This window comes from Mesoplodon bidens (genome assembly GCF_964165515.1).
Source record: "Mesoplodon bidens genome assembly, contig: HAP1_SCAFFOLD_81, whole genome shotgun sequence".
In the NCBI taxonomy this organism is placed as follows: Eukaryota; Metazoa; Chordata; class Mammalia; order Artiodactyla; family Ziphiidae; genus Mesoplodon; species Mesoplodon bidens.
The window spans coordinates 856457-874879 of record NW_027672552.1 but is presented as its reverse complement, the minus strand read 5'-3'; the positions used below and the strand labels follow the sequence as shown (position 1 = coordinate 874879).

Sequence of the window (18423 nt, the reverse complement as noted above, 5' to 3'; positions counted from 1 at the left end):
TTGGCAGGCTGCCAGCCCAGGGACTGAGCCGGAGGCAGACTGATGCACATACCCCAGTCATCTGTGAAGGAGGCTGCTTGGCTTATCCTGGAGCTCCAGCCTGAGGGGCAGGCTTCAGGTTCAGCACACATGTAGTGGATTACGGAGCTGCTCTCCGTAATTACGGAATGAGGAATGCAGGCTGTGGATGCCATCTTGGCACTCTCCCTCTGCCTCGTTCCAGTTCACCAGTATCTCCCAGAAAGAGCTTATATACTTGTTTGGAGCCCTGATTTTTGTGACTGCCAGGTCACCTGGCCAGCAGAGCTTACACTTATGGTCCTACAAAACATGTATCTGTGTACGTTTTCATACTTTAAAAAGCCACTGCCTGAGGGTCTGGCTTCTAAACAGCCTGAATCTAGGGGCTGAGATCCTCCCATTAGGGATGCTGACAGGTCTTGGCACATTCTCAATTACTGGGAGTTATTAAAAATGTAATGGGCTGCTTGCATAAGCACAAAGGTTTGAGAGACAAAAAAGCATTGGGGCAGGGTTGAACAACAAGCTTCATCTCCTACACAAGGCCACTCCTTCAAGGCTGAGAGAGGCGATTGTTTCATCTACTGTACAGAAACCAAAACAGAGGGTCAAGAAAATGAAGAAACAGAGGTGTATGTTCCAAATGAAAGAACAAGATAAAACCTCAGGAAAAAAAAAAAAGCCTTAATGAAATGGAGGTAATAGGAGAAGAACAACAGGATAAGCATCTCCAAATAAGGGGTGAAAGTGACAGTGGCCAGCTGATAAGAACCATCCTTCCTGACAATTTCCTCTTTATCCCCATCTGGAATGTGGGTAGTCAATGTCCTGGGAGAGAACTGGACCTGGGACAGGATTATAAGGGAGGATCCTGGGACAATGAAAAACCCCGATCAAACTTCTACTTCTTTGAGACCAGCTTGAGGTATCACCTGGTCTGCTTTCCTGGGGGCTCTCTGGCTTCCACAAAGGAGAGCCAGGTGTGTCATAAGGCGGAGTGGAGGGGAGTTTTATAACGATAAAGGAGTCACTCCAACAAGAGGATATAACATATGTAAATATATATGCACCCAACACAGAAGCACTTAAATATATAAAGCAAACATTAACAGACCTAAAGAGAGAAACAGACAGCAATACCATAGTAGGGAATTTTAAAACCCCACTTACATCAATGGATAGATCATTCACACAGAAAATCGATAAGGGAACATCAGCCTTAAATGACACATTAGACCAAATGAACTTAACAGGTATATATAGAAAATTCCATACAAAAGCAACACAAATACACACTCTTCTCAAGTACACATGAAACATTTTCCAGGATAGAGAATATGTTAGGCCAAAAAACAAGTCTTTTTTAATTTATTTATTTTATTTTATTTTATTTATTTATTTATTTTTGGCTGTGTTGGGTCTTCGTTTCTGTGCGAGGGCTTTCTCTAGTTGCGGCGAGCAGGGCCCACTCTTCATCGCGGTGCACAGGCCTCTCACTGTCGCGGCCCCTCTTGTTGCGGAGCACAGGCTCCAGACACGCAGGCTCAGTAGTTGTGGCTCACGGGCCTAGTTGCTCCGCGGCATGTGGGATCTTCCCAGAGCAGGGCTCGAACCCGTGTCCCCTGCATTGGCAGGCAGATTCTCAACCACTGTGCCACCAGGGAAGCCCCCCAAAAACAAGTCTTAATAAATTTAAGAGGACTGGAATCATATCAAGTACCTTTTTTCCAGGTACAATGGTATGAAACCAAAATTAATTACATGAAGGAAGCTGGAAAATTCAAAACTATGTGGCGATTAAACAACATGCTACTAAAACACCAATGGGTCGGGGCTCCGGCTCCGCCTCCCACTTCAGCTCCAGATCCTGCTCAGCCCAAAGAGCCTCCACCGGCCTCTGCTTTAGGAAAATCAGCCCCTCTTTATGCTTCAGCCTGCAAGGGACCAGAAGACCATAAAGGTTTAGGAATAAAAATGAAACCCAACACCCACAGGAATAAAAGTCTCAATGTCCATCCAGTCATAAAACCCAGTGGAGGTGCTGGGGAAACTGCCCAAAGGAGACAGCATTACAGACAGAAAAGAGAAGGACAACTAAAAAATCCACCTACTGGGAAACGCTTGTAAAAATCGGCTCTTTTTAGAGTTGCGAAAACTAGCCTAGTGCTAGTGAGAGAGGAGGCCACCAGCTGAGATGTCAGGCAAGTGCTACCAGACTCCATCAGTCCACAGGTCTCTCCCCCAACACCCGCAGCAGGCAAGGTGCTTCTCCTCCCTCCTGCTTGGCCTGACGGAACCCCGTTTCTCTCAACGGTCATTTTGGGGGGTTGATTACAAAGCACACGTCATGGATTCTAGATTTTTAAACGTTAAAAACTTTCCCCTAAGAGAGAACAACAGACCTTAAAGATGATCTCTTTTCACTCTTTTGATTTAATCATATATACCTTTTGACATTTCTCAAGAAAGAGCCTACAGACCAGATATTGTGTCAGGCCTATCTTTCCACGTAGCGTCGAATTGGATTCAATCAGCAGCCGAGTTTGTCATCCTAACAACGTCCTGTGGAGTTAGAAGCTCACAATTACAAAGTGCTTCCACATCAGTGATATCGTTTGCTTCTCACAGTAAACCTTAAGGAAGGGAAGGGAGGTAATGTTACCCCCACTGTACAGATCAGTAAATTGAGACCTACTGCCACTTTGTCTGGCTTATTGGACGAGACAGCAGCTTCCTTGGAAGGCACAGAGGGACTGACTCTGAGGGGGGCGCATAGGAAAGTTTCCGGTCGTGGCAGCAACGTGTCTCTGCAAAACAGGATCCTGAAAAGGGGGTTTTCGGGTAAGGATGTGGTAATGAAATACTAGAGCGGGAAGACAAACACTACTTAGGTCACGCTGTTGCCTACGGAGAGCTCTGGGTGAATGGCTTCCTTCCCTAACTCTCTGCTTTCTCAGTCCTATCCACTCTTCAAAGCCAAACCCAAATCCCACAGATCCAGGAGCCGTTCTTGAGTATCTAGCACAGAGAAACCATAATAACGACACCTTAAGATCTCCATGTGCCTTAGCTCCTTACATCATGATAAGCTTTCGAGGTAGGCTTCGTAGTCCGTTTTACAAATGAGGAAAGTGAAGCTCAGAGGGGTTCAGTAACTTTTCAAGCTGACACAGCTAATAAGCAGCAAAGTCTGGATTTCAAACTCCATCACATCACAGCGGCCTCACCTTCCTGTACATGTATCACACCTTGTATATTGCCTGCCCACGTGTCCCTCAGTTCATCAGCCTTTTGTTGTAAGTTCTTTGAGGGCAGAGAGCAAGCCTTATACTTCTTTGTAACCACCCCCTCCCGTACTTAGCAGAGCCCCATGTACACAGTAGGTTCTCAAGAAGCATCATATGTTAAATATCTATTTGGTAGGAACAGTAGTTACGGGATTTTTTTGGTACTCTGAATGTCAGGGTCTCTGCTGTATATAATTAAAACAAGAGTGAACATGGAAAAAAAAGAACAAAACAACCAATGGGTCAAAGAGGAAATCAAGAGAGAAATTTAAAAATACCTCGAGACAAACAAAAATGGAAATATACCAAAATTTGGGGGATGCAGTAAAAGCAGTTGTAAGAGAGAAGTTCATAACAATAAATACCTACCTCAAGAAACTTTACACTTCAAGGAAGTAGAAAAAGAAGAACAAATGAAGCTCAAAGTTAGTAGAAGTAAGGAAATCACAAAGATTACAGCAGAAACAGAGACCAAAAAGACAATACAGAAGTTCAGTGAAACGTAGAGCTGGTTCTTTGAAACGATAAACAAAATTGACAAGTCTTTAGCTAGAGTTACCAAGAAAAAAAGGGAGGACTCAAATAAATAAAACAGAAGTAGAAGAGGAAATATCACAAATGGTACAACATAAATACAAAGGATCATAAGAGACTACTATGAAAAATTATACACCAAGAAATTGGACAACCTAGAAGAAATAAAAATTCCCAGAAATATACAACTATGAAGAGAGAATCATGATTAAGTAGAAAATAGGAACAGACCAATTACTAGTAAGAAGACTGAATCAGTAATCTAAAAGGAGGTCAACATCATTAGTCGTCAGGGAAACGCAAATCAAAACCACAATGTGATATCACTTCACACCTGTTAGGATGGCTATTATCAACAAGCCAAGAAATAACAAGTATTGGTGAGGATGTGGAGAAAAGGGAACCCTTGTGCACTGTTGGTAAGAATATAGACTGGTGCAGCCACTGTGGAAAACATTATGGAGGTTCTGCAAAAAATGAAAACTATAACTACCATATGACCCAGTAATTCTACTTCTGGGTATTTATCCAAAGAAAACAAAAACACTAACTCAAAAATACATATGCACCCCCATATTCACTACAGCATTATTTTACAATAGCCAAGATATGGAAACAACAGAAGTGTCTATCAATGGATGAATGAATGAAGAATTTTATATACATTATATATACACACACACACATACACACACGATGGAATATTACTCAGCCATAAAAAGAATGAAATCTTGGGCTTCCCTGGTGGTGAAGTGGTTGAGAGTCTGCCTGCCGATGCAGGGGACATGGGTTCGTGCCCCGGTCCGGGAAGATCCCACATGCCGCAGAGCGGCTGGGCCCGTGGGCCACGGCTGCTGGGCCTGTGCATCCGGAGCCTGTGGTCTGCAACGGGAGAGGCCACAACGGTGAGAGGCCCCCGTACCACAAAAAAAAAAAAAAAAAAATCTTGCCATTTGCAACAACATGGGTGGGCAGCATGATGCTAAGTGAAATAAGTCAGAAAGAGAATGACAAATACTATTTGACCTCTCTTATATGTGGACCCTAAAACAAACAAACATAACACAAAACAAGCTCAGATACAGGAAACAGATTAGTGATTGCCAGAGGCAGGGGGTGGGGTGGTAGGAGAAATGAGTGAAGGGAGTACACATTTATTTTTAAATGTTTTTACATTTAAGCAAAGAATCTGTGTTACAGGTCTATGACATAACTTCATTAAAGGAAAGGGGGGAAATTTATCTGAAAATGAGTAGACATTATAAGACTGAGGACTAAAGGAACTATATGAATAAGCACTCTTCTCTTGTTAATAAAGTGGTTTCCCTCACTTCTCAATTCTGATACCCCTATACACGTGTACTGGGTTTGAGCAAGTAATCAAAGAGATGATGAATAATGGTTAAAAAAAAAAAAGAAGAGACAAATTTTTAAAAAATAAAATACTGTTAATTCTGTGGAGGTTTATTAATGAAAAATAATGTTTAAAGGGGGCAATGTTGCTCATTCTGGTTCTGAATGAGTCCTTCCTCTCTATAAAAAGCAACAAACTTTGTGACTATATAGTGAATGCTCCCTGCCCCCAGGTGCCAGGGTTGGGGGCTGCAGGATTCAGGGCACTGCAGGCCTTTTCTTCTTTGTCACACAGCCTCTCTTGCATCTTCTCTTCCCTCAGTTTCCATTACCTCTCTCTTTCCTGGTTATCTTCACTTTTCTCTAACTGCTCTTTCTCAGGTCCTCTGCCGGCCCCTGGTCTGTTTCCCCAGAGCTTTGTCCTTCACTCTCCCATTGTGCAGATTCCCCAAGGGACATCTTCTAAACCCAAGACGCCCATGTCGTCCACCCTGTATGTTGAAGACCCCTACTTACATCTTCAGGCTGCCCTCTCTGCTGAGCTCCAGAACTGGACCCCAAATATATTTAATCACAGGTGTTTATAAAGTTTCTACTATGTATGACATAACTGGGTAGAGGATATCTCCACCTGTTTAGGTAATTCAAATTTGACATATTAGAAACTGAATAGATCATCTTCTCTGTTTCTGAATGGCATCAACAATCACCCAAGCCAGAGAGGGAAAGAGAGAGAGAGAGAGAGAGAGAGAAGGAAGGAGAAGGAGGGAGATGGAGGGAGGGAGGAAGGAAGGAAGGAGGAAGGAGAGGAGGGAGGGAGTGAAGAAGGAAGGGGAAAGGGGGAGGGAGGGAGGGAAAGAAAGGAAGCAAGCTCAGTGCTCAGCCTAGTTCGTGGTCAAGAAGTTACAAAGTTTATACTGCGGAAGTATAAGTCAGTAATTGAAATGCAATTGAGATATGGCATCCATGATGTCTATGGAATAAAAACACTCAAAAGTACCTAATTCCACAAATGCTAGGACATTTCTAACATAGAAGTGTATTTTATATGTTCTCATAGGACTGCTTTAAGGATTGTGGCTAACTTAAGTCTTCTATACCAGGAAGCTGACCAGATTCCCCAAGGAAATGCCTTGGACCTCCACACCCAAAGCACTGGGTTCAGAGCACTGCACACTAAAGAAATGACTCCCACCAAATGCTCATTCCTGACCAGGCAAAAAATAACTCTCCCTATTCCTGAGGTCTGATAGCAGGTGTTTCAGTGAAATGCCAAAGAATGAGCCAGGAAAGAGACACATCATATTCAAAAAAGCCTGTGCCAGCAAGGAGAGCGGGGGCAGGAGATGGCAGTAAACTGGGGACTTAGAGGAACAAAGAACACAGAGACAGAGCAGGTGTGGTAGGGAGATGCTTTCCTGAGATCCGTGACCTTCCTTTGACCACACACATCAGAGAACTGTTCAGATGAGGTCAAGAAACTCAACAGTTGGTATTCAACGTACCAACTTGGCCAAATGCATCTGTCAGTGTGACCTGAATTGCCTTGGGTTTCACCTATTTGTGGGCGTAAATAGAGTTCGAGAAATGGTATCAAGCAAAAATTTCCTGGTTTATAGTTCTGTCTTGTTGTAGCATTTTGGTCCCTAAGTACACACACACTGAGCATCCTCAGAGGTGTTTGCATGGGTTTCAAAAACATGTTCCATTTGTTCTTCCACTTTGGCAGCCACTGGAATGTCAGGTGTCAGCTAAGGTATCCGAGGATGGCTCTGTCACACTGACACTGCTGTGTGCCCTCCATGAAAGAGCCATATTTTCTAGTCTGCCAGGAAACCTGGAAGAGTGGTTCACGCCCTGAAGATGGCAGGGCAGCCCTGTGCGCCTTTCACTCTCCTTAGGGCCGTGCTCCATGTAGAAACACAGAGATGCTCCTCTTTCCTTGGGACACAAACCTAGTGCAAGGGGCTGAACAGAGGAATAATACCTTCTTGCCTCCTTCATTTCTCCATCTCTGCATCCAAGTATTTGAATCAAAATTATTCCAAAATTCAAACTATTTTGTGAAATGCTTATATGTCATGTTGGGCCTGATACTTATAAAGTGGATAAAAGGTCTCTTCTAAGAGCTTCAGGGTTGAGAGAGAGCACCAGAATGGTAAGTCAGCTATAGACGCAGCGACTACGTTTTCAAGGTTTAGTGGACAGTTCCTATTTCAAGTAGTCTGCTCCATAAATACACTTGTCTTCAGACAATGTGAAAATAAAATGACTGGAATACTGTGGAGCAAGGAGTACAGTAAGGCGCAGCAGGGTTTCATGAATTAACTATGCAGTAAGGACCTAGAGGTTTTTTTAACCATTTTTCTTTTCCTTTCCATATATGAAAATAAATTGCTAAAGAAGATGAACTTCTGGGACTTCCCTGGTGGCACAGTGTTTAAGAATCCACCTGCCAATGCAGGGTACATGGGCTCGAGCCCTGGTCCGGGAAGATCCCACATGCCACGGAGCAACTAAGCCCGTGTGTCATAACTGCTGAGCTTGTACTCTAGAGCCCGCGAGCCACAACTACTGAGCCTGCGTGCTGCAACTAATGAAGCCCGCACGCCTAGAGCCTGTGCTCTGCAACAAGAGAAGCCACCACAATGAGAAGCCTGTGTACCACAATGAAGAGTAGCCCCCACTCGCCGCAACTAAAGAAAAGCCCGCACTCAGCAATGGAGACCCAACGCAGCCAAAGATAAACAAACATTTTTTTAAAAATCAAAAATAAATGCGAAAATGTTTTCTTTTGCTATAATAGTAAAATAATGCATTTTCTCAATCTGCTGTTGTTCTTTTTAAAAAGTTGGTTTTGCTCTTTTTTTTTTTTTTTTTTTTACAAATAGAAGTTTCAAATTTTATGTAGTCTGAACAGTTGGTCTTTTGTTTTATGATTTCTTAAAAGGATTTTAAGCTTAGGAAGTCATCCTTGGTTTTAAATTCACAGATCTAATACCTTGTTGGAGCAGGCATTTGGAAAAGGATGTTTTAAAAATATTTAACTTTTTAATATATCTGGGATTTATTTTGTTATACACTATGAAAGATGGGTCTAAATTAATTTTATTTCCCTTAAATTCCTACCCAGTTATTCCTGCACAAGTTAATGAATAGTTCTTCCTTTCTCGTGATGTCACTTTTGTTTCCTAGCCAATTCTTGTATGGAAAAAAATCAATTCTGGACTGTCTAGTGTGTGTTCTATATCTTTATATTTTTCCTTCTTTCTGTAGTGTCTTATTTTAATTATCATAGCCTTACTTTTTTTCACCATAGAGTGTTTATTTTCCATATAAAAGGGCAGAAGCTAACATGTGAGCAAAAGGGTAAAAAGCGTGGAGCTCGTGTGGGAGACCATGACAGGTGACTTGAGGCTGAGGGTGGTGAAGGCTGGTCCAGGGGGAGAATTGGAGGTTGGGATGAAGAGATGGGGTCAGATCCAGGCCCTGTCCTTCAGGCAGACCATGAGACATGTTGATGCCAAAATTTATGGGATATAGCAAAAGCAGTTTTAAAAGAGACTTCTCACAAAAAATGCTTACTGGTCTTGGAGAGTTTCCCAGAGAGGCATGGGGTGAGGGATGGTGACGACTGCTGTTCACCCTGGGGACAGAGTCAACTGGCGGCAGCCACCGTTGGCGCTCTCCCCACCATGTGGACACTGGTGCTGGTGGGCACCACTCCCTCCAGCTCAGCTTTATGCTGTACTTAAATATCTAGTGTGGCTGCCGTTCATATTCTTCATTCAAAAATTTCTTTGATAAACTTATCAATTTTTTCTTCCTGAGAACATCAGAATCTAGTCAGATTCTCCAAATTTTCTTAGAATATTTATTGGACTTTGTAAATCATTATGAGGGTTGTCATGAGTTTGTGTATTATTTATGTATGAATTTACACCCATTTTCAATCAACTTTTGATGTTTGTGATGACAGAACACAGATTAGAGTCAATGAATTAGTCTAAAATAGTAACAAAGACATTTTATCTCAGTTGCCTCCTTCACTTGAGCAATTCATAGCCAAATTAAATTTAATCCCCTTTCATTTTTGCACCTAAATGTCTGGTGGAGATGTAATGCAACAATCAAGGATCCAGTGACTGGCCTCAGGGTGCAGAATAAAAGACACAATGATCAACATTGTCAGTGAATGGATTTGGAAACACTTGAAGGGTAGTTCACGTTTCAACTTTTAACTTTCATTTGAATTCGTCAGTATTTCAAATGGAAACCCATGATCCCCTTCTGCAAGAATTTTCACCTTGGGTGTTTACAATTCTTTTCTCTTATTTCCTTTGCCCTCTTCATGCTTGTGGTATCTGTACAGCAAGTTCTCCTGGCCCTAATTCTTAGTACTCTTGAAACTCTCCTGACAGCAGAAAGCAGTGATCAGACAGGTTGAATGATTCAATGGAAATTTAATCGGATCTCATTTTAGCTACGTGTAAGAAGCAACCTGCTGTGAACTAGAATTGTAATGCTGGAAGTTATCTGATTCCTACAGGCCTCTCTTCCTTCTCTGCCCTGGTGAATGACTGCTAAAGGAAGTTAAAGCATGTAAAACATGATAAACATTGATTTCTTGCCTTGGCCATTGAACTGGACATCTTGCCTTCTTGCAGGTAAAACTGAAGAGGAGTGTGATAGATTCTAACTTTTATTTATAAGGGTGAAGCTTTTAAATGTACTCACTTAAGTTGCTTCTTGAGGCAGTAATGTCCTATTTCCTTTACATTAGACTTCCAGCTTTGAACGCAGTTTATAAAGCAAAACAAGATGAAACAAAAACCTAGACAAAGCAACCTCTGTCAGTAGAACACTTTAACAAAGACTGATGACCTGAAGAAAAGGGTTGACAAGATGCGATTGGTCAGTTCACTGCTCTGAAGGAGAGGCATCCTTTATTTGTGGCTGCCTAGGGAAGGCCAGTTACAACGCAGAAAAGCTAAGAAATGGTAGGAGAAAGTGGAGAAACAAACAGGAAAAGAGTGAAAAACTGCACATAAGAAAAATGGAAGGTATAGAAGAAACAGCAACTTTTACAGTTGATTGTGCCACAGTTCAAGAAGAGTATAGCGACCACTGTTACATTGTTGGCCCCCCGTGATCTCCCAGTATTTGCCTCTGTGTAGTCCTCTTTCTTAGAACCTGAGTTGGGAGTATGACTTATTTTAATTAACTGGAAGTGGCAGAGTCATGCTCTATCAGTTCTTGTTCCAAGCCTTAAGAAGTTCTGCTTTTGTTCTCTTCAGAGCCATGATCTGCTTTATAAGAATGCTGTTAGCCTGCTACAGCTATGTGGAGAGGCTGTCAGAAAAGCCACATAAGAGGGAGAGGCCCTGAGAGACAAGCCTGGCCATCCCAGTGTCTCAGTCAAGCCCAGGCCCCTGCTGACCTGCCAGCTGGATGAATCCACGTGAGTAGCCATCAGTAAGATCAACAGAAGGGTCACCCAGCCAAGCCCAACCCAGATTGCAGAATTATGAGCAAATAAAATGTTCATTGTTTTAAGCCACTAATTTTTGGGGTGGTTTGTTATACAGCAAAATATAGCTCCTGGCATGTTAAAATGAAGTCAGTGATCAAGACGCAGTGACTCTACTCTCTGAGACAGTATTGTGTGGACTGAAGATGCACGTCTGGGACCAAAGCAAGCTTGGTTCAAATCCTTACTTTTTCACTTTTTAGCGCTTATGGCCTTGGGCAAGTTATTTAATCTTTCTGGGGCTCAGTCTTGTTATCTGTGAGTGAGAGAACTATTTCTTCTCTCACAAGATAGTTAAGAAATGAAATGAGTGAAAGTTTGGGGCACAAATTAAGTACCCACCAAATCTTATATTATTTGTTATATTCCATTTCCTTCCTGTCGTTCCCTCACCCCCTGAGGGGATAAAAGTGATCCAAACTACATTAACTCTTTAGGGTAGCCCCGTGACCTGCTAAAGGCAGTTCTGTCATAGGTCAGTTTTGCACTGCATATGTACATTTGGCAAACAATTCTTGTGTTTTTATGAAAAAGAGGTAAACTCCTAAAATACAGGTGATGGATTTTTTAAATGATAGCAGGTTTGTGGGGCACTGCTGGAGACAATGCACATTTGTGTCCATGTCCCAGACCGCCTACACCTGCTCCTCTGCAGTATCACAGCTGTTTATTAGACTAAGCTGGGGTCACCAAAGAATACTCAAGTTACATTCAGCTTATTTTATTGCAGAAGGCATGAAGGCACATGCTGTATTTCCATTTGCTTTTCACAAAAATGCATTACTATCTCAATGGTTTGTGAAGTTCACTTAGGCAAAAATTGCAGATTTCGAGGTAGTACTGCATAAACTTTGGTGTTTGTTGAGTCCTTGTCTTCATACTGGAAAGAAGCAAGTCCTACATTGAGTGACTAAATTAGGTGCAGACACCAAGAGAAATCACACACATGCACACACATGAAAGAAAGGATTAAGGAAAAAAGAAAGAAACCTGCTCTGGCCTCAGTTTCCAATTTGTAAAATGAGAAAGCCAGACTAGAAGGTTCTCCAAGGTCACTTCCAGCTCTGAGTTTTACCAGACATCTCAAATTCGGTGCATTTATTAGCCCTTTGTGAGATTAAAAACACAGGTTGTTCTCCAGCAAAACTTTAATTGCAGAGCTTTAATTAGAAAAAAATCAAAATACTCTTTCAGATTATGCTTTTGTAATTTTAGTTTTAATTGTGTTTTTATTGTTTCCATATTATTTTAAAAGAGAGATGAAAGCTGCAGTTTGACAAATTGCTACATCCGTCTGCTTGCCGTACAACTGCCCTAGCAAGTTAACTTAAAACAACTTTCTAAAATGTACTTTTAATGAGAAACTTAGACCCCTGAAATTTGTATAAAACATTTTTTTCCTTCAGACTTCTTATAGGGCTGTAGAGTTTCCATACCTCAGTGCCAAGAGCATGGCAGAGGAATTTGGCTCAGCTTAGTAATTACCTTGTGTTAGTCTAGCTCAAAGTTGTTTTTCTCTTAATGGCTTAAGAGAGCCATTCAAATGCTTTGATTCTAGTAATACAAGTTTTAATGGGCAAGGCAGGTGAATGCCCATGTAATGTTTAGCCTATTAAACTGGCCATATCCAAAGCTTATGCAGAGTAAATTCTTACTAGGGACTCTGAATAAGGGCAGATCAACGTGGACAAAAGCTTGAGAAAATAAGAGAGCTAAAGTAAGTCTGGGAATGTCCTTCCTCTCTCCAACTAAGATCCTGATTATAGTGGACATTTATTTTTGCCTTCTTTCATGGCGAGGGGAGAAGAGCTCCCCAAAGTCTCCCTGTGTGCTTCCAGAATGTTGATTCACCCGCAGGCTTCACAGTGGACCATGTATATGAGACCACGGTTTCTCAGACTATCTGTGGTGAAGGACCAGTTTGCTTCATCTCCCACACCCCCATCCACTGTGGACTGGTACTTGTATAAAATATAGTAAAAATGAATCACTGGAAAAATGACACACGAACTATGACATACAAAATATAAGCCTCAGTTTTTATTATTAAATTTAATGACTCTCTCAAATTGCAGTACAAGTTTCTAACCATCCTCAGTTTCTATACTTACCTTTTTTTTTAACATCTTTATTGGAGTATAATTGCTTTACAATGGCGTGTTAGTTTCTGCTGTATAACAAAGTGAATCAGCTATACATATACATATATCCCCATATCTCCTCCCTCTGGCATCTCCCTCCCACCCTCCCTATCCCAACCCTCTAGGTGGCCGCAAAGCACCGAGCCGATCTCCCTGTGCTATGCGGCTGTTTCCCACTAGCTATCTGTTTTACATTTGGTGGTGTATATATGTCCATGCCACTCTCTCACTTCATTCCAGCTTACCCTTCCCCCTCCCCGTGTCCTCAAGTCCATTCTCTGTGTCTTTATTCCTGTCCTGCCCCTAGGTTCTTCAGAACCATTTTTGTTTGTTTAGATTCCATATCTATGTGTTAGCATATGGTATTTGTTTTTCTGACTTACTTCACTCCGTATGACAGACTCTAGGTCCACCCACCTCACTACAAAGAACTCAATTTCGTTTATTTTTATGGCTGAGTAATATTCCATTGTCTAAACTTATCTTGTTGTAGATGGTAACAAACATGTGGAAACAGGCATTGGTCCACGGACCACACTTTGAGTAGCACTGACCTAGACTAGGCCAGTAGTATTCTCTGGTTCCCAGTAATTATTTCATGGGTGTTCTTATGACCTGAGCTGGTCCCAGTCACTTGAATGTTGGAACTTTGGTTGAGAAACTGGGACAACAATTCTGTTTTTCCTGGCTGGATGCCACCTTGGGACTATAAGAGAAGTGGCTTGAGAATGAGTCAACACCAAGAAAGCAGAACCAAGAGGTAGCAAGTCAGAAACTGAATCTGCTCCTGTGTTATAGAGAAATAGAAGCCAATAAATTAAAAATTTTGCTCAAGCTAGAATTCATTAGGTTTTCTATCATCTGCAAGAGAAAGAGTCCTATGTGATATAATTTGCATGTTTCCCCCTAACTCTCAGTCACCTTGCCAGTCATCTTTCCAAAACAGAGATCTGGGAATGCCATTCTTCTGGTTATGAAAACCTTAGCTTCCCACTCCCTTGGTCCAGAGTTCAGGCTTCTTAAACTGTCATTCAAAGTCATTCACAGTTGAGTCCCCTTCTTTCTCAGCCTCATTTTTTTGGCTACTCTCATCCTCAGACACATGCCCAATGCTTTAGTGTGACCACACATGCACTTTTATATATGTAATAGGTTTGCTCATGTTCACTTTGGCTGGATTGCACTTTCTCTTCGCACACCCTCCTCTGATTTTCTAAGAATAGGAACTTGAGAACATAAGGTGTTCATTACTTTTAAATGTTAAGCATTATGCATCACCATCATTCCTGCTGACTCAAGGGCTAATTTTGAGAGTGTTGGCAGGAGGGCAAATTGATGCACCCAGACATTTGACAGAAACTGCATTTAGACTCCAAAGCTTTCATTTCACAGGGAGTCTGATATGGTTATATTACCAAAATCTCAGAAAACAACAAACTTAGACAAAGTGTGACTTTAAGTTATTGCAAAAATGAATAAGCAAGAAATGAAAACATATGTCTGCAGCAAAATGTGTACACAGATGTTCATAGCAGCTTTATTCAAAATAGCTGAAAGTGGAAACAAACCAAATGTTCATCAGCTGATCAGTGTATAAACAAAATGTGGTATATCCATAAAATGAAATATTACTTGCCATGAAAAGAAGTGAAGTGCTGATACATGGAACAACATGGACTAACCTTGAAAACATTATGCTAAGTGAAAGAAGCCAGATATAAAAGGCCACATATTGTATAATTCCATTTATATGAATGTCTGGAATTGACAAATCTATAGAAAAAGTCGATTTGTGGTAAGCTAGGGCTGGGGAGAGTGATGAGATTGAAGGGTGAAGGCTAGGGGGAACAGAGTTTCTTTTCTAGAGTGATGAAAATGTTCCCAAATTGATTGTAGTGATGGATGCACAACATTGTGAATATACTAAAAGTCATTGAACTGTACACTTTTAATGGGTGAATTATATGGTATGTGAATTATGCCTCAACAACGTGTTTTTTTAAGAAAAAGAGTTTATAGGAGCTTTATTCATAGGTGCCAAAACTGGGAAGCAAGAAGATGTCTAAGGTGAATGGATAAATCAACTGTGGTACATCCAGACAACTGAATAGTATTTATTCAGCACTGAAAAAGTGAGCTATTAAGCCATGAAAATACATGCAGGAACCTTAAATGCATATCACTAAGTGAAAGAAGCCAATCTGAAAAGGCTACCTACACACTGTATCATTTCAACTATATGACATTCTGGAAAAGGCAAAACACTGGAGACAGTAAAAAGATTGGTGGTTGCCAGGGGTTAGGGTGGAGGATGCAGTGAAGAGGCAGAGCACAGAGGATTTCCAGGGCAGCGAAACTACTCTGTGTGATACTACAATGGTGGAGACATGTCACTATACACTTGTCTAACTCACGTAAACTATGGGCTCTGGGTGATAATGATGTGTCCATGTAGGTATGATTGTAACAAATGTCCCACTCTGGTGCTGCATTTTTTTTTAAATTTCCTTCCTCCCTCCCTCCCTCCTTCCCTCCCTCCCTTCTTTCCTTTCCTTTCCTTTCCTTTCCTTTCCTTTCCTTCCTTTCTGCTGTGTTGGGTCTTCTTTGCTGCGCGCAGGCTTTCTCTAGTTGCAGTGAGTGGGGGCTACCCTTCGTTGCGGTGCATGGGCTTCTCATTGCAGTGGCTTCTCTTGTTGCAGAGCACGGGCTCTAGGTGTGTGGGCTCCAGTAGTTATGGCTTGCGGGCTCAGTAGTTGTGGCTCACAGGCTCTAGAGCACTGCCTCAGTAGTTGTGGTGCACAGGCTTAGCTGCTCCGTGGCATGTAGGGTCTTCTTGGTCCAGGGATCGAACCCATGTCCCCTGAATTGGCAGGCGTAACGACTGCACCACCAGGGAAGTCCTGGTGCTGGATGTTGATAGTGGGAGAGGTTGTGTGTGTGTGTGGAGGGGTGTTGGGGGGGGTCAGATGGCATATGGAAGTTCTGTGTTTTCTGCTCAGTTTTGTTGTGAACCTTAAACTGCTCTAAAAATTAAAGTCTAGAGAAAGAAGCAAAGGAGGGTGAGGAGGAAGGGGGTGAGGAACAGGAAGAGGGCCAGGGCAAGGACGGAGAGGAGGAGGAGGTGACCTCACAAGGCCCATCTCAGTTGGCACCACGTCTGAAATTTTCCCTGCCTCTCTCTCATCTCCCTCCTGGCGGAAGAATTAATTGCTCTTTCATCTGTATTTTCATTGTGTTCTTATTCCTACTTCTTTTATAGTTCATATCACTTTATTATACTTGTTTGTAGGCCTTACTTACTGAACTATGACCTGCCTGAGGGCAGAGGCAATGCCTTATTTTCTTGATATTTCTACTAGAAATACTACATGGTAGAGTTCAATGAAAGTGTGGTGTGTGTATGAACGAAGAACATCTTAAAGCGGCAGTGTTCAGTTCAGTTTTAAAGGATTCTACTCTAGAATCTGTTGTTCTTCAGGCTCTTTGGTAACCTAAAAAAACCTCCCTCTACGTGGCTCATCCCTGGGACCGTGGCCAGGATGTGAGCGAGAGCACTGAGGACATGTGACAATCCTAGACGAACGACTTATCCCTACTGAGTCTCCACCAATAGGCAGCGTACTACTCTAGTAGAGCTTTTGGAAAATACTCTTTCTTGGGGATAATCTAACCATGTGCAGCCTGAAATCTGGAACCAGACTTCTGTGTAGTGATGAAGGTCAACTGGGAAGATGTCATTGGGCGGAGAGGAGAAGCTCTCACTCTACTGAAAGCCACCACTGCCACCTCAGGATGGCTGCCTGAAATGCTCTGGTGAGAGCTTTATTACAAGGCTTTGGGGTTAGATATATGTAAAATGTGTGACATGTGTTCCTGGGAGGGATGACATTTTAAGCTTTTATTATTCATTTATACCTTACTGAGAATCATATGTAATAGAGTTCTTGAAAGTAGGTTTTAAGAGGGCAATAGAGAACACTTACCAAGATACTGGTGCTAAGAATGAAAAGGAAAAGGTACCTAAGAGGTGATAGGATGCCAAAAATAGCTTTTCTTTACTTCCCAAATTTGGCCTCACTTAATGGATAAAGTGAATATTCTCAATCACATAACCACTTTAATTTTAGTACCAGGGCATACTTTTTAAGAAGTCACTTATTTATATTGTTTAAAATAGTAGCATTGAGAATGTGGGGAATTTAGTAGGCAGGGCTCTACTACTTACTTGCTGAACCAAATCTAAGGAAGTTTCTTCCCGTCTCTGAACTTCAGTTTTATTTACTGATAAAATGGGCACAATAATCCTGTACTGTTTACATCACAGGATGTTTGTGAAAATGCACTGAGATCGCTGAAAGCAAAATGTTTTATAAATTAGACAAATAAATTTATAATTTATCATTGATGTTAGTCTAGGAAGGATAAGTGCTGTGAACTTCTGCTACTAAATACCAATGGAGTTTATTTGTGGTTGGTACAAAAAGAAAAAAAAAGCAAAGAAAAGTGCTGTACATTTAGTCCTTTGTTTCTTTCAATTTTGAAGGAGCTCTACCAGGTTCTGAAAAGGAATCTTATTAACATTTTGGGAAAAGCCTTTTTATTGAAACTTCTTGTAAGTTTTACACGCAAGGCACACACATGTATGTAAGAATATCTAGCCAACATGTGCCCTTTTAAAAGAGAAAAGCTCTTCTATAACCATCTTCTCCAAGGATCGTTAATTTGTATCAGAAAATTGGAGAGGCATGCAGGGATACCTTCCTAAGGAGCATAAAATGTCTGAGCAGTTATCACCCATAGCATCTGTCCCTTCTCTGATCTATTCCAGAGATCACTTGCCAATTCACAAATGCCATGGGGGACCTCTCCTGTGCGGTTATGTAACTCTTGACCTGTGTAGGGCTTGCCCCTAAAACTGCACCATGAGGTCCTTAAGGACAGAGCCTGCGACTTACAGGTACTTGTGTCTCCTAGTTTCCAGCAGGAAATATTTATTAAATGAAAACTTGGCTGAGGCTGCATATCAAGGTCAGGAGGAAGTGGTGCCTCTTGGCAGATTTTATCCTCAGGGTAGGTTACCTGTTCCTGCATAATTGAAAGAAGACTCTGTGGGTTTGAAGGCTGTCTAACCCTTTCACAGGAGATCAAGTAACTGTGCTAGGCCATGGGTGTCAAATAAAGGGCATCACACTTTAAGAAAGACATGAGAAATTAGGAGACAGTTCAGAGAACAGCTATCATGAAGATAAAGAGTTTAGAAAGGAAGATGTAGGAAGAGGGGAGGGAAATACTGGGATTATTTAAACCTGACAAGAGGAGCCTGAAAAAAAGCATGGCAGGTAGTTGAGTTTCAAACATTTATGGGGATGATTATATAGAGCAGAGCTTCTCAACCTTTGTGGCAAGGCACACTTAAGAAAAGATGATATTTACAGGGCCCACAAGGATAATCAGGTAAGGCTGCTCAAGACTCGATTCTTCTCTAAGGCTTTGACATTCCTGGGTCCCACTGTGCCACCAGAGGACTTAGCACAGCCTTTGGGTAGTGTTATGGACA

At 41.7% G+C, this 18423-nt stretch overlaps 1 long non-coding RNA gene across 5 annotated transcripts in view; it reads left to right on the top strand.

Moving 5' to 3' along the window:
* Nucleotides 1-18423, top strand: part of LOC308610052 — a 1140458-nt gene that overhangs the window by 714335 nt on the left and 407700 nt on the right. The window lies entirely within an intron of this gene.